This window comes from Trachypithecus francoisi, unplaced genomic scaffold, assembly GCF_009764315.1.
Source record: "Trachypithecus francoisi isolate TF-2019V2 unplaced genomic scaffold, Tfra_2.0 Lachesis_group8, whole genome shotgun sequence".
Lineage (NCBI taxonomy): Eukaryota > Metazoa > Chordata > Mammalia > Primates > Cercopithecidae > Trachypithecus > Trachypithecus francoisi.
In genome coordinates, this window is record NW_022681473.1 from 30949387 (window position 1) to 30975534 (window position 26148).

A 26148-nucleotide genomic window follows, 5' to 3' on the forward strand; every position below is an offset into this window, starting at 1 on the left:
GGAAGATCAAGCATTCTAAGTTATTAATATTTGATGTAAAGGTTAATCACTGAAACTCTTCCACATGTAGATACTGTCTACCCTTGGTCCCTAAACTGAAAACTTTCGATACATTCGTCACTCATTTGTTCTGCGCATCATCTTCAAAATCGATCACAATTTAATTCGCCATTTTAAACTGTATTTACAGTAATAATAATAATAATGGTAATAGATTCTATCTGCGCAATTATCTTATAAGTAGCATTAAGTAAAAATACAAATGATCATTGCGTTGGAAATGTAAACTTTATTCTTAATCCCCATTGTAGCACAACACACATTAAGATTCAGGAAATCAGCCAATATTTTTGTCATGCTCAACAAAGCAATAATTGACCTTTTCCATTTGTCAATGGCACCTTGCAGAACTGTGGATGCGCAGGCAGTCTTTGTAGCACATCACCTCAGAGGCCCAAATATCTAACCCACAACTGACTTAAGGGGAAAGACATGTAAAGATACTCAGAGGGACCAGCTCCCAAGGTCTACCCTGGTGGTCCTTGCAGGAATGTATTACTGTGTGTGCTCTAGACCCAGGGTCAGGAGAACTGACGATCTGCTCTCTTCCCTGGTCCATGCCTTCATTAAAGCAATTGGCTGGAACATTTTGCTTCCTTTTATCTCTTGAATGTCTTTTACCGCAAACCAGCTTCCTTTTATTGCTGCTTCTAAGACAACTACTACTTTTCGGGAAAACTTGGAGTCCTACAAAGTTAAAATAGAGCAAGCATCTAGGAGCTTTATCATCTGAAGACTTGGATTTGGATTCCAGTGACATGACTTTAATTGCTTAATAACCATTTACACAGCACTTACCATTTGCCAGGCCCTCTTCTAGTTTTACATATATTAACTGCTTGAGGCCACATAACCTGCCTCGGTGGCAGTTTCTACTGCTTATCACCTGCATTGTGCTGCCAAGGAAAATGAAGCACAGATGGTTAAGAAACTTCCTAAGGTCCTGCGGCTGAGAAGTCATAGAAGTCACTTTAACCAAGGCGCTTCACCCTGCGCCCTGCTGCTCTCTCCAAGTCTCACCTCACTGAACAGCAGGTTTCCCATCTGCAAAAGAGGGAGAATGAACACCTTCCATCCCACATTATTTGGGGATATTTGAGTTTAGTCTAGGCAGAAATGTAAACAAAACACAAGGATACAGGATTAGCACCACAATAAAGCAATGTAAAAGGTGCTCTGGAAACGCAGATAAGGGAACAATTAAATGGGCCCAAGCGTGTCTGTCTGGAGTAAAGAGGAACTGACATTTGAAATGGCCTTGGACTTGGAAGACCAAAGACTTGGGGACCTTGACTTGCAGCATGAGTATTTCAGTGAGCCCAGTTTGTGTATAGGCGTTGGCTGGAGGCCAGCCGGTGTAGGGTTTAAATTTTGATGCTGTCACTTTCTGGTGGGGTGCCCTTAATTCCCAGTTTCTGCACGATCTGGGCCCTTTGGACATTGCTGACCTGTGACTTGACCTTGGACCCTCAGCTCAAGCCCCTCCTCTTCCAGGTAGCCCCCTCAATCTCTCCAATTTACAACTACTCATCCAATCATTCTCTAATTTCAGTACTAGAAATCTTCTAATTAATAGGAGAAACTATGAAGATGCTGGCTCCTGAACCAAACTGCAAATCTGCAGAATCAGGATCTCTTGAATGGGACCCAGGAATCTACACAGTCATCAGGAAACTCCTCTTCTTTTGTTGCTGCTAAACCCTGAACCCTGAGTCCCACAAAATCAGGGACAGTCTCTGGTTTACCCTTTCCAGACTGTAGCGCCTGCCTGGCACATAGTGCTCAAGATATTTCCTTCCTTCCTTCCTTCCTTCCTTCCTTCCTTTCTTTTCCCTTCCTTCCTTCCCTTCCTTTCTTTTCCCTTCCTTCCTTCCCTTCTTTTCTTTTCCTTTCCTTCCTTCCCTTCTCTTCTTTTCCTTCTCTTCCTTCCCCCCTTCCCTTCCCTCTCTCTCTTTCTCTCTTCCTTTCTTCCTCTTTTTTTTTTTTTTTTTGAGACAGGGTCTTGCTATGTCGCCCAGGCTAGTTTCAAACTCCTGGCTCAAGTGGTCCTCCTGCCTAGCCTCCCAAAGTGTTAGGATTACAGGTCTGAGCCACCATGCCTAGCCTGATTGTTATATTTTCTTGGTTTTATTTAAAACTTTGTTTTCTTTCTTTCTCCTTTCTTTCTTTCTTTCTTTTTTTTTTTTTTTTCTTTCTTTCTTTCTCTTTCTTTCTTTCTTCTTTTTTTCTTTCTTTCTTTCTTTCTTCTTTCTTTCTTTCTCTTTTCTTTTCTTTTCTTTTCTTTCTTTCTTTTTTTTTTGATGGAGTCTCACTCTGTGGCCCAGCCTGGAGTGCAGTGGCATGATCTTGGCTCACTGCAACCTCCACCTCCTGGGTTCAAGAGATTCTCTTCCTCAGCCTCCCGACTAACTGGGATAACAGGCATGCACCACCACACTTGGCTAATTTTTGTATTTTTTTGTAAAGATAGGGTTTCACGAGGCTGGTCTCGAACTCCTGACCTCAGGTGATCTGCCCACCTCGGCCTCCCAAAGTGCTGGGGTTACAGGCATGAGCCACCACTCCCCACCTATTCTCTACTTTAAAACTTGATTTGAGAAGAAGGCCTTTTCTGAAACTAGCCTGTAAGTTCTTTATCATCACCAACAGCATTTAGGCCAGTGTCACGCATGTGGAAAAGAAGGAACAAATATTTATGGCATGAGTAGCTAAGAGGGAGGGCCAGTAAGTAAATAAATAGGGGAGATGAGGTTTTCTATAATTTTAAGACTATATGGTAAATCAAAATCAAAGTAGGGAGTAAAACCCAGGAATTTGCAGGGAAGGGGCAAGGAAGATAGAAGTTAAGCCTGCAGCATCTTGTTTTGCCAGAAAGTAAGGAAATAGTAAAAACTAAACAAATGAAATGAAAAAAATGATGTAAACATGTCATAAAGACAAAGGAGCCAGCTTAAAGGGACTCTCAGCCAAATCTAAGACAATTTGATTATCAAAACAATTAAGGACAGTAATGAATTAAGGATAGTAATGAGTTTTAAGCATGGCAGGGGGCAGAATTCATGGGTTTATACCAGTGATAAATAAATGAGGGAGAAGGAAGGACTCGTGTTTACAGCAGAATCTTGAATGCCAACTGGTAAATGGGAAGACAGCATGAAAGCTGGAAAAATCATTCTGCAACTGTGACAGTTAACATAGAATCAAGCAAGCATTCTCAATAAGTGCTAAATTTCAACAGAGAAACAAAGAGCAAGATACAGATATTTGGATGGTCTTCAAGTACCTTCCCATATATTCCTCACTAGTTATAAGAAGTAAAAATGCTAATTACACAGTGGAGAAATTGGATAGCACCTTGAGCAGGTGATCTACGTGGGGCAGATGAGCATCCCAGGCCTCCAGATATGATATCCTGAAAAGGACACGGGATCACTCTTTTTAGTAGTTCTGCTGAGAATATATAACGTGTCTCATTATGAGACAAAGTATTAGACAAACCCAAAATGATGAACATTCTAGTTTTAAAAGTTGGTCGGGGGGAGTGTGGACTCTATTCTTTGAAAATGTTCATGTCATGAATAAAGAAAGCTGTGGGAATGTTTCAGGTTAAAGAAAGCTAAGGAGACCTGACAGCTAAATCCAACACCTGGCCCTGTACTCAATCCAGTGCTGGAGGGAAAAAATTCTACGAAGGGCTTCACTGGGTCAAGTGATAAAGTCAGAGTATGAATGAATAGATTAGTTAAAAAGTATTAGGTGTTAATGAAGATGTTACTGAAATTGGTAATTGTACTGAGTTTATGTAAGAGAATGTCCCTATTATTAGGAAATGCACACTGAAATATTTAAGAGTCAAGTGATAGAGGCAGGAAGCAGAGAAATTCTAGGCAGACGGGGTGGGTCCCTGGCAAAACCCCACCTTCCAGCCGAAAACCCTGCAACCCTCTGCCCAAAGTGAGAACTTCTATCCCTGTTTGCCCACTCTCTCCCCATTGGTTCTTTCTGATTAATGTCTTTTTACCAATTCAATGTTGCCTTTTCCAAAACTACCTATGGCCCACCCTACCCCCTGCCATCTTGTGCCTGTATAGACCCCATACTCAGTCAGTAGAGGAGAGAAGCAGCTTGACTGGGGAGAGGCTACTTGACTTCAGAGGGAGAGCTGGACTTCAGAGGAGAGACGGCTTACCTTCAGAGAAGAGCCAGCTGGAGAAAGCCAGATTTCAGGGAAGATTATCTGCCCATCCCAGCCCCTCTCCAGCTCCCCTCTCCACTGAGAGCCATCTCCATCAATAAATACAATTCTCCACCTCCACGCAAGTGTCCGTGCGACCTCATTCTTCTCAGATGCTGAACGAGAGCTCCCGACCCACTGAGTGAGGGTACCCAAAAAAGGCTGTCACACTGGCCCTTTGCCCTCACTGGTGGAGGCAGCTTCCCCATGCGATGAGGCAAGAGGCCCGCTGAGCTGATAACACACCATAGTCCACAGATGCTGGAGCTAAGAGAGCATTGTAACATGCCCTCTGGGGCTTTGGGAGTCACAGGCACCCCCACCTGGGCACCGCTGCAGGGCCTGCAGGGAGTCTGCTCCTGCCGGTGCCCAAAGCAGCCGGCCAGATCCTGCACTCGTTCACCTACCCGCTCCCCCCCAGAAGAGCTTGAGCATGGAGAGCCGAGTGAACAGGGCACGCCTATCGCAAGTCTGATAAAGGAGTGGAGAAAAACTCCTGCATCAAAGAGCTATTATATATGTAACTTAAATAGTTGAGAAAAAAGGTTGTGTGTGTGTGTGTGTGTGTGTGTGTGTGTGTGTGTGTTTCAAGACAGGGAGAGAGAGATAGAGAGGAGAGAGAGAGGAGAAATGATAAATGAGATTAACATATTAACAACAGGTGAGTCTAGGTAAAGGCTGTACTGGTACACTGCTTTTATTCTTGCAACTTTTCTGTCAGTTTGAGACTATTTCCAAATAAAAAGGTATTTTGTTTAAAAAAAACCTCACAAATCTTGGCTTTTTCTTGTTTTGGGCTTTTTGTTTTGATTAGGAGAAGAACAAGGCCAGATAAAGAGAGGAGAAATTATAGTCCAGAATTCAGTAATGCACTACTGTTCATTTGTCACAACTTTAATGCACTTTTGACCTTACAAATAAAGAAAGTACCTCAAGCAAGTAATTCCCCTCTCCACACCCACTCCCCCATAATGTGAAGAATGTGTTTAGAAGGTTCACTTAGTGCTTATTTCTGAAGCACGTTTTTTCTCAACCTTATAAAATGAGATTACCAGAAACTCTGCATTTCCTTTGTAATTAGGATCAAGATGTAATCATCTGGCCCTGGAATGTGTGTATTATAGGGGCAGGAATCTAAGCTATAATGTTTTGTATGCACATCTAAGAATTGAGTTAAAAGATGTTTCAAAGCCCTGAAGTCACTTCCATTCTTTACCAGTGACCATGTATTAATTCTCCCGGAAAATCATCATTTCTCCGAGTTAATAGAATCTTTGAAGCTAAATCAAGTCAATTTCCATTGTCACATTGTGATGCTTTTGAACTGGGCTCACTGAATTATCCTGTTTGATGACCACTTTAAAGATGGCTTTGTTGTGAGCCTCAGCAAACCCACAGCAGCATCTCTGTGTCAGCCTCCCCACCCCACCCCATTCATTCTAATTACTTGATGAGCAGCTCAAGGCAAATGCCTCCCTGTAATTACATCCCAGGCAAAATAGATATATAGTAGGTAAAATAGCCTATGTGATGTGACAGAAAGAACACTGAAATCAGGAAACCTGATTTTGCCACTAATTACTGGTGTGTCTTTAGGTAGGTCTGTTTCCTCGTTTGCAAACTGAGGAGCTTACCGTAGATGATCTCTAGGAATTTGGTCCTCAGACTTGACTTTACAGACACGTAAGTATGGAGTTTGGGAGGAAGCATTTGTGGTAGCCATTCCCCAAGGTGACCCCAGTGATTCTTGCTTCCTGGCTTCACCTCCTGTGTTGTCTCCATCCACATAGAATAGGGCTAACTTGTCTAACCAATAGGATAGTGCAGAAATGATGGCATGTGACTTCTGAGGTTAGATCCTAAAATACTTTGTTGCTTCCACCTTGCTGTCTCTTGGATCACTTGTTCTGGAGAAAACAAAACAAAACAAAACAGTTGTCATGCCTTGAAGTTGTTCAGAGAGCTCTACTGAGAGCTCCATGTGGTGAAGAGGAACGGAGGCCTCCTGCCATCAGCCAGCACTCATTTGCCCATCTTATAAATGAGCCACTTTGAAAGCAGAGCCTCTGGCCCAGTCAAAGCCTCAGACAACTGCAGTCCCAGCTTATATCTTGAATATAACCTCTTGAAAAACCCCCAAGCCGGAATCAGTCAACAAAGCTGTTTCTCAATTTCTGACCTACAGAAGTGATACAAGATAAATAATCGTTTTAAGCCACTGAGTTTTGGGGCAATTTGTTATGCAACAAGCTATAATTAAAAGATATTTAGGAGCTTTTTTTTTTTCAGGAGATATGATATGTTGGAATACATTTAGAAATGTTTACAGCAATTCGAAGGAGTAATTTTACATCTGTTGAACCTAGATTTGAAAATTGGGGGTTTTATTTTGTATGCATTTTAAAATTCTTATTTTTCCAGTCACCCACTTTTTATTATATTTTACAAAAGTATCAATCCACGGTAGACTGAAAGTTAAAAACTCCAGAGTTTGAAAAGCACTGATCAGAATAATACAATCTTTGTTGAAAGCTGAAAAAGTTTTTGAACTTATTCAACCCAACCTCTCACTCAGTGAATGGAACTTGTCTCTTACAGTTTTCTAGCAATAAAATTCTGATTCTTGGTAGCATTATCATCATCAATGTTATTAAACATGACTTTATTGAGCATTTGCCAGGCAGATGCACTATCCTAAGTATTTTACGGTCTTTACAACAACCCTACACAGCAAATATTTCTATCTGAATTTTACAGAAGAGGAAACTGAGGCTTGGGATAAAGCTGAGACTTTAATTAATCTAGCTCATCTCATCCTAGACTATATTGCCTCTAGCTTCATTAATTTGTTTATCTCTCAAAACTTAATTTTATATAACCAAATAACATATTTTTTCGGACTGCTGGAAATTACTTTCCCACTTATTTTAAGGAAAAAGAGACAGAATTCAAATCCTAGGTTAGGTGTGGTGGTCCAGGCCTGTAATTACAGCACTTTGGGAGGCTGAGGTGGAAGGATTGCATGAGCCCAAGAGTTCAAAATGAACCTGTGGAACATAGTGAGATACCTGTCTCTACAAAAAATAAAATAAGGGCTGAGAGCCGTGGCTCATGCCTGTAATCCCAGCACTTTGGGAGGCCAAGAGAGGTGGATCACGAGGTCAGGAGTCCAAGACCAGCCTGGCAAAATGCTGAAACCCTGTCTCTACTAAAAATACAAAAATCAGCCGGACGTAGTGGCACACACCTGTAATCCCAGCTACTCAGGAGGCTGAGGCAGGAGACTCGCTTGACCCCCAGCGGCAGAGGTTGCAGTGAGCTGAGATTGTGCCACTGAACTCCTGCCTGGATGACAGAGCAATACTCCGTCTCAATAATAATAATAATAATAATAAAATAAATAAAAAATAAAATAAAATAGCCGGACCTGGTGGCACACACCTGTGGTCCCAGCTACTTGAGGGACTGGGGGGAGGGGAGGCTGAGGTGGGAAGATCACTTAAGCCTGAGAGGTCAAGGCTGCAGTGAACCAAGATTGTCACTGCATTGCAGCCTGGATGACATAGTAAGACCCTGTGTAAAAAAAAAATTAATATAGCCAATGTAAACAAAATGTTAAAAGCATTTGCCAACAATAAATGTTTCATTGCATTTAATGTTACCTAACAAAATGGGAGGGAGTGTAAATGTATAAGAGTCATCTTTGGAGACAAATGGATGTGGTTCTAGTTGGTCTTCTCATTTGTAAATGAAGATAATATACTTACATTAGCATATCATTGTAAAAATTATGGGTGGTCTACATGAAGCAGTGAGAACAGTTGCTGGCATTCATGCTTGCATGCATTCAGTAAATATGTATTGAGCATTTTCTAGGGGCCAGGCACTGTTCTTAGCAATGGAAATACAGTGGTGAGCAAGACAGCAAGGTCCCTGTTACCCCAGCACTTACATTCTAATGGGAGGAAACACAATAAATAAGTACACAAATAAATGAACAGGTTTATTTCAGAGAGTGGTCAATGAATTAGGATAAAATAGAGCAATGTGATAGAATGTCAAGAGATGCAGAGAGATGTTGTCATTTTGGAGGAGGGAGGGAGGGAGCGGTCAGGAAGAGCCTTTGTGAGGCAGTGACTTTGAGCTAGGACCGAATGTCAGGAAAGATTCAGTCATACACACATTCAGAAATGGAGGAAATAGGCAAGTGAAAGTCTAAAGCCAAGAACCCACTTGTCACGCTCAAGGAACATTAAAAAGTCCAAAGTAGCTGGAGGAAAGGTGATACATGTGGCCAAATCATATAGGATCTTACAAGGCTGAAGATGAGCTCAGATTTTATTCTAACTGCAGTGGCAAGACTTTGGGATATTTTAAGCAGGAGAGACATACATACTCTGATTAGTGTGTTGAAAGATCACTCTAACTGTGTGTGCATGGAGGACACTAGAGAGATGACTGGGAGGCTACTGCATAATCCAGATGAGAGATGATGGTGGCTTGGGTTAAGGTGTTAAAATGGGGATACAGAAAAGTAGCCAAGCATATTTGACCATTTTTGCATTGCTATAAGGAAATACTTGAGACTGAGTAACTTATAAAGAAAAGAGGCTTAATTGGCTCGCAGTTCAGCAGGCTATACAGGAAGCATGGTGGCATCTGCTTCCAGGGAGGCCTCAGGGAGCTTTTACTCACCGTGGTAGGTAAAAGGGAAGCGAGACATTTCACATGGCCAGAGCAGGAGGAACGTGGGGGGAGGTGCTATATACTTCTAAACGACTGGATCTTGTGAGAACTCTATCATGAGATCAGCATCAAAGGGGTGGTGCTAAACCATTCATTAAGGAAGTGCCCCCATGATCCAATCACCTCCCACCAGGCCTGACCTCCAACAGTGGGGTTTGCAATTGAACAAGAGATTTGGGTGAGGAAACAGATCCAACCTATATCAACAGGTTCTAGATACATTTCAAAGGTAGCTAAAATGACTTCATTGGCACTAAAAAAAGTTTTTATTTTTACTACTAATAATAGGGACTTTTTAAACCATCTTGTGCATGATTTTTGTTGAAGCAATATTGTCTTAGTTGTTTATTGCAACACAATTTGCTGTGTTCTCTAAGGTTTTACTTGCTTAGTGTGATCAGGGGAAATCAGTTATTGAGGAAAGAAAAAATTCATTTGAATATAGACAGAATATTTCCTGTATTACCCAGTGATTAAAGAGAAAAGATGGCCGGGCACAGTGCCTCATGCCTGTAATCCCAGCAGTTTGGGAGGCCAAGGCGGGCGGATCACTTGAGGTCAGGAGTTTGAGACAAGCCTGGCCAACATGGTGAAACACGGTCTCTATGAAAAATACAAAAACTAGCCAAGCAAGGTGGTAGGTGCCCGTAATCCCAGCTACTCAGAGGTTAAGGCAGAAGAATTATTTGAACCCAGGAGATGGAGGTTGCAGTGAGCCCAGATCATGCCGTTGCACTCTAGCCTGGGTGACAGAGCAAGACTCTGTCTCAAAACGTGCGAGAGAGAAAAAAGATAGTCGGTCTTAACTGCTGGGCAACCGGGGTCATTAGAAAGGAATGTGAATCTTCTGATTCTACTTACCATGGCTTATAATGAAACCCAGATGAACAGGAAGGCACAAACCCAGCATCACCTGACAGGGAAAGGTGAAATAAGTCAGATCCAGCAGTGCACAAAGATGAAGTAAAACCTAAGCTGGAGAATGTTTAGTTCGGGCAAAATGGAAGCCTAAGATAACCACAACACCTATTAATGATGAATAAAATGTATCCAAAGATATCTAGATGCAAAATTGAGCTGCAGGAAAAACAAATATAGAAAACATCAGGTCCAGAAATAAATAGAGGTGGGAAATATTGCATAAAGCTGGCACTGCGATGCCCTGGGGAGTTAATGGCCACTACCATCTGGCTCCATGCAGGGAGAATACATTGAGGATTGTTGTGAATGGATGGTTGGAAGTGAGAATCCTACATAAGGCAGAGCTAGCAAAGGGCTACATCCACAGTGAAGGGGTGGACTGGGAAAAAAATCTATCCACAGGCACAGAGTGATGTCAAGGAAGTTTGCAACCTCTATCTAGATTCTGGATGAGAGAAAACAAAAGTTTTCCCTGAGAATGCAAAACCTCAAGACACCACTTATACAGTTCTGAATGTACAATAAATGCACAGCCTGGGAATCACCACGCCCAATCTAATAAATTATTTATAAAAATCGACATTAAGCTGGTGATTTCCTCTGTCTCAATAGGAAGAGGCAAACACAATTATGAACTTTACCAAAATTTTAAAATGTTGCTCTTGCAAAGACACCATCAAGAAAAAGAAATGGGCCGGGCGCGATGGCTCAAGCCTATAATCCCAGCACTTTGGGAGGCCGAGACGGGTGGATCACGAGGTCAGGAGATAGAGACCATCCTGGCTAACACGGTGAAACCCCGTCTCTACTAAAAAAAATACAAAAAACTAGCCAGGCGAGGTGGCGGGCGCCTGTAGTCCCAGCTACTCGGGAGGCTGAGGCAGGAGAATGGCGTAAACCCAGGAGGCGGAGCTTGCAGTGAGCTGAGATCTGGCCACTGCACTCCAGCCTGGGCCACAGAGCGAGACTCCGTCTCAAAAAAAAAAAAAAGAAAAAAGAAAAAGAAATGGCAAGGTATAGACTGGGAGAAAATAACTGCAAAACATGTGTCTGAAAAAAGACTTGTACTTGTATCCTGAATATGTAAAGAATGACTACATCTCAGTAATAGAAAACAAATCAATTAAAATGGGGAAATGATTTCAATAGATGCTTCACTAAAGAAGATACACAAACAGAAGACTATATCTGTTTTTTTCCTTTTTATGGCAAACTACAACATGAATTTTACTGACAAATACAACATGAATGCATCTCAAAAGCATTGCACTAAGTGAGAGCAGCCAGTTAGGCACACTACACACTGCATGATTCCATTCATATGAAATTCTAGAAAAGGGGAAACTATAGTGACCAAAAACAAATCAGTGATTGTCAAAAGCTAGAGCTAAGGGTTGGATGGGGCTGTTTTATATGGTGACTGTGATTATGATTACATAACTGTGAATTTGTTAAAACTCATTGAATTGAATGCTTAAAATGGGTAGATTTTATCATATGTAAATTATACCTCAATAAAGCTTATTTTTAAAAAACTCATGGTCTCTTACTGGACAGAGCTAAAAATATGTAAACACAGTTTTCTGTACCCTTTGACCATAAACAACAGCTGTGTGACAGTGGACAATTTAACTTCTTTGGGTCTTGCCTCCTCAGGTGTAATGTGGGGATAATAACAGAATATCACATATTGTTATGAGGACCAAACTAAACAACACAGTATATATAAAGCACTTTGCACTGTGCCTAGCAGGCTATCCAATCACCAATACAGAGACACTTTCTTTTCTTTTTTGTGTAATTAAAAAAAATACTTTTATAAAACTTAGAAACAAGGTCTTGCTATGTTGTCCAGGTGGGTCTCAAACCCCTGAGCTCAAGCAGTCCTCCCATCTCAGCCTCCCAAAGTGCTGGGATTACAGGCATGAGCCACCCTGTGCCTTGCCCTCAGGGACACTTTCTAGGCCTCTTGCCTTTGTTCAGACTCACTCAAGAGGCTTCTCAACAGCCTCAAAACTCATTCGATGACCTCCTGGTCTGGGTTGGCTTCCCTCATAGGTTCCCTGCAGGGAGAGTTCCCTAGGGGGCCCAGTTGCCTGGATAATCATTTTGTTGTTGTTTGTTTGTTTTGTGTTTTTTTTGTGTTTGTTCTTGTTTTTGTTTTTGAGACAGTCTCGCTCTGTTGCTCTGGCTGCAGTGTGCAGTGGCGCGATCTCGGCTCACTGCAACCTCTGCCTCCCGGGTTCAAGCAGTCCTCCCGCATCAGTCTCCCCAGTAGCTACCAGTTGCCTGGATGATTTAATTTCAGAATGTTAACATCGCATTCTGGGCTATAATTTAACCTTGCATGAATTTGGTTTGTATGGGTTCCCCTCCCATAACCTGTCTTCTCTGGGACACTGAGAAGATCGTACATCTAGACTTGCAAGGCTAAGAACCTGACTCCCTAGATTGTGTGGAACGAGAGAGGCCCAGCTGAGTAGATTCTCCCTTGGCACCATTTCTGGATCACTGTGGTCTAGCGGTAATACAAGATGGTAGCAGTAACTGTCAGAGGGCTGACCTACACATTACTTTTGGTCTTTAAAAGTATTTTTGGGTACAAGAAGAACAGTTTACCTTGCTTGGGACACACACACACACACACACACACACACACACACACGAAAAAGAGAGACAAAGAGAAACCCTAAATAAATATGATTTCATTTCTTGAAGAAACTGTTCAGCATTGGAATAGGCATAACTCTGGATTCTTTTGAGTGGCGATTCTGTTTTACACATGATTTTCTCTTTTTCTGTTCCATGAGGAATTCCTTACCTTGAAGTGAAATGGACATTTTGGTTGAATTCTCATTCTCAGTGACAGCAAATAGGAAAGAGAAAAGAGAGAATACGTTCTCTACTGGTGTTTCCCACTCGTTCCTGTAACTTGGCACATACAGAATGGAATGCAGCAGTACAGCGGGGAAGCTTCTGGGGCCCCATAGCCTTGCCAAGGGTGTTGATGATTTAGGTTCATTGTAACCACTTCTGAGCACACCAGGATTCCCCTGTGCACCAGTGGGTTGCTCTGGCTCCAGGAGCAATAGCTACAAAAGAAGCAATTGCTAATTAGGAAGGAATCCTGTTCTCCATGCAGGCAGGTTGCAATCCTAACTCTGTAGCAAGAAAGAAACCTTCAAGTTCATCCAGGCAGGTCAGTATGAACCTGCGACCACGTTCCTAGACAGTTTTCATGAAAGTGAACAGATACCACTGCTGAAGTTATCTGTGCTCCTTGGACACTGGCTTTTTGTCCAAGGTTTTACCCTGAATTCATGAATCTAGGAGAAAATCTGGATCTAGGGGCATGCCGCTGATGATTTCTTATCCATTCATTACCCTTTTTTGACTGTCTGTCCAAGGTACTTTGGTAGCAGAAACAGGACATATCATACATTATTTCTTAGCAATTGTAAAGCTAGAAGAATAATTTTTATCTGTCTACATACCTCACAGGTTTGTTGTGAGACTAAATGAAGCATTGGAACCATACCTGTTACATAGTAAATGCTGTGTAATTGGTTGCCATCACTATTTACATGTTCAGATTCTGAGAACTAAGTATTTATGACTCTAAGAAAAAGTCAAAATGTTGTTTGCCAAATTCATTTTAAAGGACTGTGACTTTTGTAGGAAAGGTGGTATCAAAATATCTGGGAATTTTGCCAATGTTACCATTAGTAATAAATTATCAAATCAGATAACAGAATCAGGGAATTGGGGATCTGGAGAGGAAAGCCCAACACTTTTCCTTTTCTAGATGGAAAAAAAGGAGAGCCAGAGATAGCAAGCTGCAACAACAAATCTGAAATCACAACTAAGAGCTCATAGTTCTTGTCTAGAGCTCTTCTCCAGAATGCAATGGCCTAGACAAAAAAAAAAAAAGACTTAAAAAAATAAAGTGCTGGCAGGGCATGTTGGCTCACGCCTGTAATCTCAGTACTTTATAGACTGGGGCAGGCTGATCACCTGAGGTCAGGGGTTCGAGGCCAGCCTGGTTCCAACATGGCAAAACCCCGTCTTTACTAAAAATACAAAAATTAGCCAGATATGGTGGTGGGTGCCTGTAATCCCACCTACCCAGGAGGCTGAGGCGGGATAATTGCTTGAACCTGGGAGGCGGAGGTTGCGGTGAGCCAAGATTGTGCCATTGGACTCCAGCCTGGGCGACAGAGCGAGACTCCATCTCAATAAATAAATAATAAATAAATAAATAAAAAAGTGCTTCAGAGAAGCTAAATGCTCTACCAACAAGAGCATTATATCTGGGCAAATGAAGTCAGAATCTGCTTATCAGTTCCTCTAATGGAAGTGACAACCAGCACAAGCAAAATCCCTTATGATTTGGAAGATAAAAGAACCCAGTGCTCACCAGATCTCCTGTTATTCCTGATGGAACCCTCCCAGCTATGACACCTTGGAAAAATATTAACGTGTTCAGCCAACAAGGACAAATTTTAAAGCAAAGAAAGCAAGTGATACTGTATGTTGCAATGCCACCCAATATTCAAATTGTACCCTCCTGAGGTGTGTCTAATGTCAGCATCATTTTTTTAAAGAGACATATCAGTTTCCGTCAAGGTTTTTATTTCACTTTCCCCATTCTTCACTGCCTGAACTAGGGCAAAAGAAAGGAAGAATTACCAGCTACATTACTTTTTAATTTAATGCCCTTGAGTAAGGGCAGTAGCAGCGAGGCATAATAGAGATTTCAGGGGGACGGCAAAGGGAGAACAGTTGTTCACGCAACCTCTTCCATGGATGCTGGTTGCAGCAGCTGTCTCTGCCATCATTCTTGCAAGGTAATGCCTTGCTTCCCATTGTCATTGTATCTCAGAATCAAATTATTTGAATTCCAGACACATCGACAGCACACTAAAGGGCCCCTGCCAATTTTTGCAGCTCGCTTGGAAAAGAGCATCATGAAGCATTACTCATTTATATGACTCCCAGGCTCCTATTGTAAATCCAGCGTTCAGGACTGCCTCCAGGTGCACCCCTTCAGCTCAGCTCTCTAATTCTGTAACCCTTTAGAAGGAGCTGGTGCACCGCATCCCCGTGCCAGGCCTTCCCCCTCTTGAAGCCTGTGTTTGGTGGATGGAGTCCTGGCTGCCAGAGCTGACCTGGAGACAGAAACCAGCTAATTTTTCTGTCAGGTCTAGGGGTGAAAAGCCCCAGGCACAATACAGTGAGTTGTCCTCACAGCTACCCCTCCAACATTTTCATACAGGCGAAGTCTGGTTAAAATCCACATCTGTCCTACAATAGTGAAGTTGCTGATAATAGCACATCTCTTGTCGGAAGATGAGGGATCTAGTTAGCAAAAGTGTTTATGAAGAATTTTTCTATCACTTAGAAAAAAACTCACAAAATAAATGAAAAAAGAATATGTGTAGCATAATCTCAAATGTTATATATGTTTTAAATACACATGTAAGTATACACAAACATATATATGTATATACATTATATTTAGAGAGCTCTAGATATTTTTTGAGACAGGGTCTCACTGTGTTGCCCAGGCTGAAGTACAGTGACACAATCACGGCTTACTGCAGCCTAGGTTGCTCCCCAGGCTCAAGTGATCCTCCCACTTCAGCCTCCCAAGTAGCTGGCACTACAAGCACGCACCACCACACCCAGCTAATTTTTTTTTTTTTTTTGTAGAGATAGGATTTCACCATGTTGTCCAGGCTGATCTTGAACTCTTGGGCTCAAGCAATCTGTCTGCACTGGCCTCCCAAAGTGCTGGAATTGCAGGCATGAGCCACCATGCACCCAGCCACAAACATATTTAACTAGAAGAAAAAACAACAAAAATGGACAGTGATTATTTTATTTTTCTTCTTTACTTTTTTCTATATTTTTCTAAAACAAGCAGGTACTACTTTTATAGTCAGGAAAATAAATGCTGTTCATAAAGATAATATCCATCAAGAGTGTTTTAAACGAAGAACTGTTTTCTTTTCTTTTTTTTTTTTTTTTGAGACGGAGTCTCGCTCTGTCGCCCAGGCTGGAGTGCAGTGGCCGGATCTCAGCTCACTGCGAGCTCCGCCTCCCGGGTTTACGCCATTCTCCTGCCTCAGCCTCCCGAGTAGCTGGGACTACAGGCGCCCACCACCTCGCCCGGCTAATTTTTTTTTTTTTTTAGTAGAGACGAGGTTTCACCGGGTTAGCCAGGATGGTCTCGATCTCCTGACCTCGTGATCCGCCTGTCTCGGCCTCCCAAAGTGCTGGGATTATAGGCTTGAGCCACCGCGCCCGGCCTCGAAGAACTATTTTCAAAAGATTCTCTACACAGTCAGTTTTTATCCCCAGTCTGGTAAGTGAAGGGCCCCCATCCACTGTCCCCTGGTTAGAAGAGTTTTCCCAAGGGTTTCTTTTAACACGAGTCTGGGGTTAGGAGAATTTTGTCCAGCAGGAACAAGAGTGACCTTATTAGTCCAGTCAGATTCTCTTACTAATTGAGCTACACAGAGATCAGTAGTAGAGGCAGAAAAAGAAAGGAAAGGGAAAGGAGAGGGAGAGGATGGGTTATTTGAATGGCTGGAGTGCAGACTACTGGGGAGGGGATAAAGAAGCTTTGTATTCATATAATAGCTGGAGCTGCCTTAGACCCTGGACAAGCTTCCAATTCCAGGATTCTATGCCATGCAGGTCCATGGTTCCTATTTTTCCCATGAAGACTTGGTAATTGGTGTTCCTGGCAGATCCACGGCCAAGAATCCTGTTTTCCTTGGTCCCACAGGTAACCTTTTAACAATCTATCTGGTGACCCATTAAAATCGCCTTCTGGGTCAGACTATATTTGGATTATTTGAACCACCTGAGCAATTTCAGGATATCAAGAGCTTGAGACCAGGCAGGTAAGTTCCATGGGTAATTTCATTCTTTATTTAGTACACTCTCCAAACCAGGGCTATCATCAGTCCATATGGCATTTCGTACAAATTTGAAAAAGCTATTCTTTCCTCAAGTTAAAAAGTTAAATTATTTATTTCTCAATAATAACAATGACTAAGACAGTAATTCCATGTAAATTATGTAAGCAAATAATTCATTATAAAATATTGAAAAATTCAAATGATTAATTATCATATTAAGAACTCAAAGTCACTTGGATCTAATAATTTGTTGTAAAAAAGACATCTTTGTGGAAGTAAAATTCTTTTTGGCAGTTTTAATGCTTACTTGTTTTATAGCTTATATTTTATGGAAATGATCATCAGATTGGTAGACTTTCCTTATTGAGTGTAGGCCTTACATTGGTTGGTTTGTTTTGTTTCTGATACAGGGTCTTGCTCTGTCCCCAGGCTGCAATGCAGTGGCTCGATTACGGCTCATTGCAGGCTTGATCTCCTGGGCTCAAGATATCCTCCCACCTCAGCCTCCCAGGTAGCTGGGACTACAGGTATGCACCACCAGAACCAGTTTTTTTTTTTTTTAGATGGGTTTTTGTAGAGACACGTTTGCTCAGGCTGGTCTTAAACTCTTGAGCTCAAGCAATTTGCCCACCTCAGTCTCCCAAAGTGCTGGGATTACAGGCGTGAGCTCACGGCACCTGGCCTACATTGGTTTTAACATATTTCAATTGTTTGTTTATTTGTTTATAGAGACAGGGTCTCTCTATGTTGCCTGACTGGATATGAACTTCTGGTCTCAAGTGTTCCTCCCCTCTCTGCCTCCTCAGTAACTGGGACTGCCGGCACACGACACTGTACCCAGCTTAATGTATTTAATTTTGATAAGCCACATTCTCCATTGATATTGCTATTGGCAAAATTAGTTGAATCTTGGGAAATGGATCTAGTAAGTTATTTTAACAAAGACTTTGCAATATTTTAGTGAAAGAACATTAGATTTTAAAAGACAACTTCAGGTTTTTAGGGCTTCATACGTTGATGAATTATCTATAAAAGTCTTTAATATGCTTGTCAGTCAATTTCTTTTGTTTTGTTTTGTTTTGCTTTCGTTTTTGAGACAGAGTCTCGCTCTGTCACCCAGGCTGGAGTGCAGTGGTGCGATCTTGGTTCACTACAAGCTCCGCCTCCCGGGTTCATGCCATTCTCCTGCCTCAGTCACTGAGTAGCTGGGACTACAGGCGCCTGTCACCAAGCCCGGCTAATTTTTTGTATTTTTAGTAGAGATGGGGTTTCAACGTGTTAGCCAGATGGTATTGATCTCCTGACCTCGTGATCCGCCCGCCTCGGCCTCCCAAAGTGCTGGGATTACAGGCGTGAGCCACCGCGCCCGGCCAACAATCAATTTCAATTATACATTTTTAACGCAGCCTTGGTGCTTCATATTTACAGCAATTCTTCAAATCCCATGAGATATCTGGAACCTTGCTACTCCACATATCCAGCATCAGAGCATCTTCAGGGGCTTGTTAGGAATGCAGAATTTCAGGTCCCAACCCAGAGGTACTGAATCCGAATTTGCATTTTAATAAGATCCCCCATGTTCTATATGCACAGGAACATTTCAGAAATACTAATCTAAGATACAGAAAAGACCATGTATTCCTTCTGCAATCTAAATCTTTCCTTTAAAGAAAATATGACTGTAACCAATATAGAGAAAAATAGAAATAAATTTGGGATCACAGGTGGATTGACTATAGAAATGACATTTGAAATTAATCTTCCTGGCCGGGTGCGGTGGCTCACACCTGTAATCCCAGCACTTTGGGAGGCTGAGGCAAGCGGATTTTCACCTGAGGTCAGGAGTTCAAGACCAGCCTGGCCAACGTGGTAAACTCCATCTCTACTAAGAATACGAAAATTAGCTGGGTTTGGTGGTGCACTCCTGTAATCCCAGCTACTTGGGAGGCTGAGGTGGAAGAATCCTTTGAGCCCAGTGAGCCGAGATTGTGCCACTGCACTCCAGCCTAGGTGACAGAGCGAGACTTGGTCTCAAAAAAAAAAAAAAAGAAAGGAAAAAAATAAATAAATCCTCCTCTTCTTTCTGGTATTTTTATATTGGAGAAATTGGGCTTAATGTTGAGAAACCCTGCAATTTGTTTAGCAGCAATAATATCTTCGTGTGAATATCGTAAGTTAATTTTTCATCAAACATTTTCTAAGCCCATAATGTTATGCTTTCAAGGGAATTATATATATTGACTTTGGGTTCCTGTCTAATTTTGCATATAACATTAACTTTATCTTTACTCCTAATTTGTGCTGAATAATGCATTTTAAAGAAGATATTTTCAGTATACTTCTGACTTGCATTTTAGAATCTACATTTTTATTCATATCATCAACATGCATTGTATACTCTCTCTAATGAAGTTTTAGTAGCAAGATGGCATCTACTCAAGTTTCCCATCCTATATTCAACAATGATTTAAAATTTTATGTTCCATAAATGCCTTTACAATATATTCCAACATTTAGTTGAAGCAAAAAGAGTTAATTATATCATATTTACAAGAAAAAACAACCCCATTGAAAAGTGGGCAAAGGATATGAACAGACACTTCTCTAAAAAAGACATTGATGCATCCAACAAACATATGAAGAAAAGCTCAACATCACTAATCATCAAATAAATGCAAATCAAAACCAAAATGAGATACTATTTCACACCAGTCAGAATGGCAATTATTAAAAAGTCAGGAAACAGGTGCTGGTGAGGCTGTGGAGAAATAGGAATGCTTTTACACTGTTGATGGGAATGTAGATTCGTTCAACCGTGGTGGAAGACAGTATGGCAATTCCTCAAGGATCTCGAACCAGAAATACCATTTGACCCAGCAATCCCTTTACTGGGTATATATCCAAAGGAATGTAAATCATTCTGCTATAAAGACACGTATGTTTACTGCAACACTATTTACAGTAGCAAAGACATGGAACCAACAAAAATGCCCATTAATGAGAGACTGGATAAAGAAAATGGGGTACATATACACTATGGGATACTATGCAGCCGTGAAAAGGAATGAGATCATGTCCTTTGCAGGAATATGGATGAAGCTGGAAGCCATCATTATCAGCAAACTAACACAGGAACAGAAAACCAAACACCGCGTGTTCTCACTCATAAGTGGGAGTTGAACATTGAGAATACATGGACACAGAGAGGGGAACGATTCACACCAGGGCCTGTTTGAGAGTGGAGGGTGAGGGGAGGGAACTTAGAGGACGGGTCAATAGGTCAGCAAACCACCATGGCACATGTATACCTGTGTAACAAACCTACATGTTCTGCACGTGTATCTCTTTTTTTTTTTTTAGAAAAAAAAGAAAAAAGAGTAGTTACATAATTTCTTAGATGATATAAAAAATTTAGTGCTATAAAATAGATACTTGCTGCATCATTCAATATCAAATGTAAAGACACATAACAAAAAGTATAAAATGCTCTAGAATTTTTTTTAGGATCTTCTGTTGCAATCCATTATGATTTCCACGCATACTTTTGGCATTGCTGTATGTAACTTTTCTTTACATTCAGTTTTGTAAGTAGTCTTCTAAAAGTTTGTACACGCTTTCTTTTGTCTTGTCATCTACTGGACAACTTCCCTCACCCAAACATCCACATATGAAATGCTAGCTTTTTGGAAATCTACAGTTCTAATATGTGTTCTACCTGGCTTATACCAGAGACTGTATCTAAAATAGTAAAGATAATATTTAGCATTTATCATCTTTTTCCAAATTAGTTCATTCATTACCTCTGCTATCAGTTTAACTATTTGGTTTTATGTTACTGAATTTTTGATAGTTTTTGCTAAGGAAGACGATTTTTCCTTCCTTCCTTTCTTCCTTCCTTCCTTCCTTCTTGCTTTCCTTTCCTTTCTTTCTTCTTTCCTTCTTTGTCTTTCTTTGTCTTTTTTTTTTTTTTTTTTTTTTTTGAGACTGAGTTTCACTCTGTTGCCCAGGCTGGAGTGCTGGGCTCACTGCAACCTTCATCTCCTGGGTTCAAGGAATTCTCCTGCCTCAGCCGTCCAAGTAGCTGGGACTACAGGCACATGCCACCATGACTGGCTAATTTTGTACTTTTAGTAGAGATGGGGTTTCCTCATGTTGGCCAGGCTGGACTCAAACTCCTGACCTCAAGTGATCCGCCCACCTTGGCTTCCCAAAGTGCTGGGATTACAGGCGGGAGCCATCATGCCCCACCCACCGGAAGACAATTTTCATCACTGCACTAGTAGTTTCCTGGATAATATTCTCCCTAGATGTTGCTTTGTCAAAGCTGAGTCATGTATATTATGTGCACATGATATTGCTTCTCATTATCATAGCATCTTTGTTTATCACTTAATATATTACATATATTTCAAATCTTTGAATTCTTAACACTGTTGAAGTGCATTTACCCTCTGTTTATTAGTATTATGTGATAAGTACTGCCAACCCATTCTCACATCTTTATTCTTCAGTTGATACATTTTTTTCATCCCTGAAGAATTTGCAATATAGAGAAAACACAGAAACCATTAAGGTAGAATAAGGGGCGTGGTCAGTTTATCATTAGGAAGAATTTATGAATAAGTAATTTCTGAAAACTTCCTACCTGTACTGATAGCAGTTAAATATAATGAAAAGTTAAATTTCTTATATATACATTTTGTAGACAAATTTCAACTGGAGTGTTCTGTGGACAAAAATTCAAATTACATAGCCAAGTACCTGGAAAGGGAAAAGAAAATCTAGTTTAATGTTTTCTTTTTCTCTTCCACTTTTTCCTCAAGTTATGTCTGATGTAAATATTGAAATTAAATTCACATCCTAATTTAGCAGTTTTGCCCCGATTTTATCTTCTTCAAAAATATATTCAGTAGTCTAATTGATTGTCTTTGATTTCCTTCCATGTTTTCTGATTCTGAAATTAATTTTAGAAATTCCTTTGTAGTATGTGAGCAAAAAATCAATGGTATTTTATCTCAGAACTTACATGTACATAACATACAAAATATAGAATTAACAAAATGCTAAATATTATCAAGCATTAATATTTTTATTAACAGGATATGCACAAGCAATTTCCATTATAGAATTAGCCAGATCACAAAGTGGTAATCTCTAATTTATGTGCATGTAATTCGTTTTGTGGATCATTTGAGTGTATGTCATTTGATGGTGATCAATCTAATAGTGAAAGTTCTTGTAGATTTAAATGAGGAATTCAGGAATACCTTTTGGGTGCAATGAACACAGCAGATAATGAGAAATGCAATATGAAATATTAATTAGCCAGAGCTCTAATAACAATAGGGATTAAAACAAAATTTTAAACACCCACCTACCAATTAGATAAAGTGATTCCTTGTTTAGAAGTAAAAGTTATTTTCAGATGATGTTAGATGTGTTGTTGATTTTGAATATTGACCCATTTTTCCTTTGTAAATGGACACCGAACAAAATGCAGTAAACGTCTTAAAACAAGACACTTTACTGCCATCTGCCGGGAAGTTGTAAGAAATATATAAATCGTCAATCTTTCCAATAAACAAAATTAAAATAAACATATAAAAATTATCGGAATAATAAAGGGTCTCTGACGTGAACGGCACCTTGTTGAATGAGGAGCGCTTGTGCAGTGCCCAACGTAGATCACCGTGCCTAGATTTTACTATAGGTGCTTTCAATTCTCCATCAGAGGAGAGAAATTTCAATTGGAAAAACATTCTTGAGGTCCAGTCTGGTGTTGCTCATTCATACTATTGGCAGAAAAATAGGGGAGGGGCCACAGTCTATAATTCAACTTCTGCAGAAGGCTGTCTTCTCTCCCGAGTCACACTGGGAGCTGGAGATTTTCATCACTTGCCCCAGGACAGAGGGCAGAGCTGTACGTAGAATCTTCTCAAGGCTAAATCCATTGACTCTGCAGAAAGTGGGAGAAGGGGAGGAGTTATAAACCCAGGCAAACCTTTTAAGGGAAAAAAGACTTGTACCTTAAATTAGGGAGCTTTCAGATGAACCAGGAGGATTCCTAAACAAAAGAACTTTAAGTGGAGGTAGGGGAGGGAGCTTTACGCATTTTGATTATAATTCTTCAGTGCAAACTCACAGCTTCTTACTAGAAAACAGTGACATGAGCTCTGGCATGCTTTGCTTACAAACAATGGCCAAGAATCCATTACTATTTTCTATTCCCAGAAGACAAATTCTCAGATAGAAAGGTGGTAAGACGTTACCTTTATACAACCTCAGGTACTTGAAGTCAATCTTAAATGAGTCTGTATTTCTTGTGATGCAAATAGCAAAACTTAATATTAAGCCAATAACTAATGCAGGGCTGAATGTATTCCATTACCTCAGACAGTACCTGGCCCACAAGAGGCACTATCCTAAAGTGCTAAGTGAGCAATGATGACATAGAATTGGGGAAACCAGAGAAGACTTCCAGGAGGAGGCGTTAGATCTTGACAAGGGGGCAGAATTGAGTTAGATCTCGACAAAGGGGCAGAACATTAGCAGGCGGAGATAGTGATGAAAGGCCGCCCAGGTGTAGATAGCCCTATGAAAAGCAAGACTCGAAAAGCAAGACTCAAAGCGGACAAAGAACTCGAAGCATCAAGCGGACACTGGAGACAGGAGAATGACAGGACAGCATGGTGACAGTGTATAGTGAGGAAGCTGAGATGTGGCAGGGGCCACAGTTTTGACACTATGCATGGAAGCCAATTTGCAAGGGAGAATAATGATTGAATGGGAGAGGAGGGAAGGAAAACTGGAGAGGAGGAGGTTAGTTAAGCTACTCTCTCTCTCTTAACTTTTCACTAAAGTAATATATATATGTATATATTTCAAAGCACACACAAATATATATAGCTTGATGAATAACTGATTTATTTACTTCTAACAGCATAGATTAGTTTTCAGACCCACTTTTTTGAAAAAGAGTTTTAAAAGATGGTAAAAGGAGAGAAATGGGATGGTAGCTTGAGTGGAAACATTAATGGAAAGACATTTTTAGGGCTGGGCATGGTGGCTCACGCCTGTAATCCCAGCATTTTGGGAGGCCGAGGCAACTGCACTCCAGTCATCCAGGTTGGGGTGCGACGGCGCAATCTCAGCTCACTGCAACCTCTGCCTCCTAGGTTCAAGCGATTCACCTGCCTCAGCGTCCCAAGTAGATGAGATTACAGGCACCACCCACCACCTCGCCCGGCTAATTTTTGTATTTTTTAGTAGAGACGGGGTTTCACCATGTTAGCCAGGCTGGTCTCCAACTCCTGACCTTGTGATCCTCCTGCCTCGGCCTCCCAAAGTGCTGAGATTACAGGCATAAGCCACTGCACCCAGCCCATAGACAGTTAATTGTGAGCATGAACGTTGACTCAGACACATTCCCTAAGGTGTTATATGGTAATTCATTTACTCCTCATAATAATGAGAAAGGCAATATTTATACACCCATTTTACAGATAAAGAAATTAGCTGTGGGGCTTATGGAAGTTAACTTTTTGATGTTTCAGTTTCCTTATCTATAAAATGCTAGCTTTTAGAACATTAAGAAGGTTCATAGAGCCCATTCATTAGTTCAGCATATTTTACTGAGCCCCTACTACGTGCCAGGCACTATTCTAGGCACTGGAGAAGCAGCAGGAAAAATGTTTTATTAGAAATACATTATACACACACACACACACGCGCACACACACACACACAAATATATAGTGGGTGCAAAGGTAATTGCAGTTTCAGACCATGAATTTGAAATCATAATTTGGCTCAAACACATCTTCATTCGTAAAAATAGGAACCATTACAATCAACACAGTTTTGCCAATGAGAAATAAGTTTGTTTATTGCTGTACTGTAAAAATCTATACTTCAAGATTTGAACTCTTGGAAAGCATTTTCTGCATCCTGCTGGTTGTGGAAGCATTTTCCTTGCAACAAGTTGTTGAGTTGCTTGAAGAAGTGGTAGTCAGTTGGCAAAAGGTCAGGTGAATATGGCCGATAAGGCAAAACTTGTAGCCCAATTCCTTCAACTTTTGAAGTGTTGGTTGCGCAACCTGGGGTTGGGCATTGTCGTGGAGAGGAATTGGCTCTTTCTGTTGACCCATGCCAGCTGCAGGCATTGCAGTTTTTGGTGCATCTCATCGATTTGCTGAGCATACCTCTCAGATGTAATGGTTTCGCTGGGATTCAGAAAGCTGTAGTGGATCAGACCAGCAGCAGCCCACCAAACAGTGACCATGACCTTTTTTTTGGTGCGAGTTTGGCTTTGGGAAGAGCTTTGGAGCTTTTTCTGGGTCCAATCACTGAGCTGGTCGTCCCCAGTTGTTGTATAAAATCCACTTTTTGTCACACATCACAATCCGATTGAGAAATGGTTCATTGCTGTTGCGTAGAATAAACGAAGACGACACTTCAAAACGATGATTTTTAAACTTTTGCTGAGCTCATGAGGCACCCACTTACTGAGCTTTTTCATCTTTCCAATTTGCTTTCAGTGCCGAACGACAGTAGAATGGTCGACACTGAGTTTTCCGGCAATTTCCTGTGTAGTTGTAAGAGGATCAGCTTCAATGATTGCTCTCAGTTGGTCGTTGTCACCTTCCACCGGCTGGCCACTACACTGCTCATCTTCAAGGCTCTTGTCTCCTTTGCAGAACTTCTTGCACCACCACTGCACTGTATGTTTGTTAGCAGTTCCCGGGCCAAATGCATTGCTGATGTTGCATGTTGTCTCTGCTGCTTTACAACCCATTTTGACCTCAAATAAGAAAACCACTGGAATTTGCTTTTTGTCTAACATCATTTCCATAGTCTAAAATAAACATAAATAAGCAGTAATAAGTCATTAGCAAAAAAACATAAAGCGAGAAATGCCTATTAAAATGATGTATAAGATAACCACATTTATTTACATTCTTAAATGTAAATAATTTAAGAATTATGTTCTTAACTTTATCTTTTCTTGCCTTATGTTTTATCCCAATATCAAACGGCAAATTCTAACAACACAAAAAACACAATTACTTTTGTACCAACCTAATATCTCTATATATACACATAAATAATTTGCTATATAATTTGATTTTTTTTTTTTTTTTGAGACAGAGTCTTGCTCTGTCACCCAGGCTGGAGTGCAGTGGTGTGATCTTCACTCACTGCAACCTCCGCCTCCTGGGTTCAAGAGATTCTCCTGCCTTAGCCTCCTGAGTAGCTGGG

The 26148-nt window shown here is 40.9% G+C and overlaps 1 long non-coding RNA gene across 1 annotated transcript; it reads left to right on the top strand.

Moving 5' to 3' along the window:
* The first annotated feature begins 2535 nt into the window (after positions 1-2535).
* Positions 2536-25779, top strand: LOC117080642. The gene is made up of 3 exons (XR_004435910.1): positions 2536-5977; positions 16755-16872; positions 25428-25779. It is a non-coding gene; the product is annotated as an uncharacterized LOC117080642 (long non-coding RNA).
* The last annotated feature ends 369 nt before the right edge of the window (positions 25780-26148 follow it).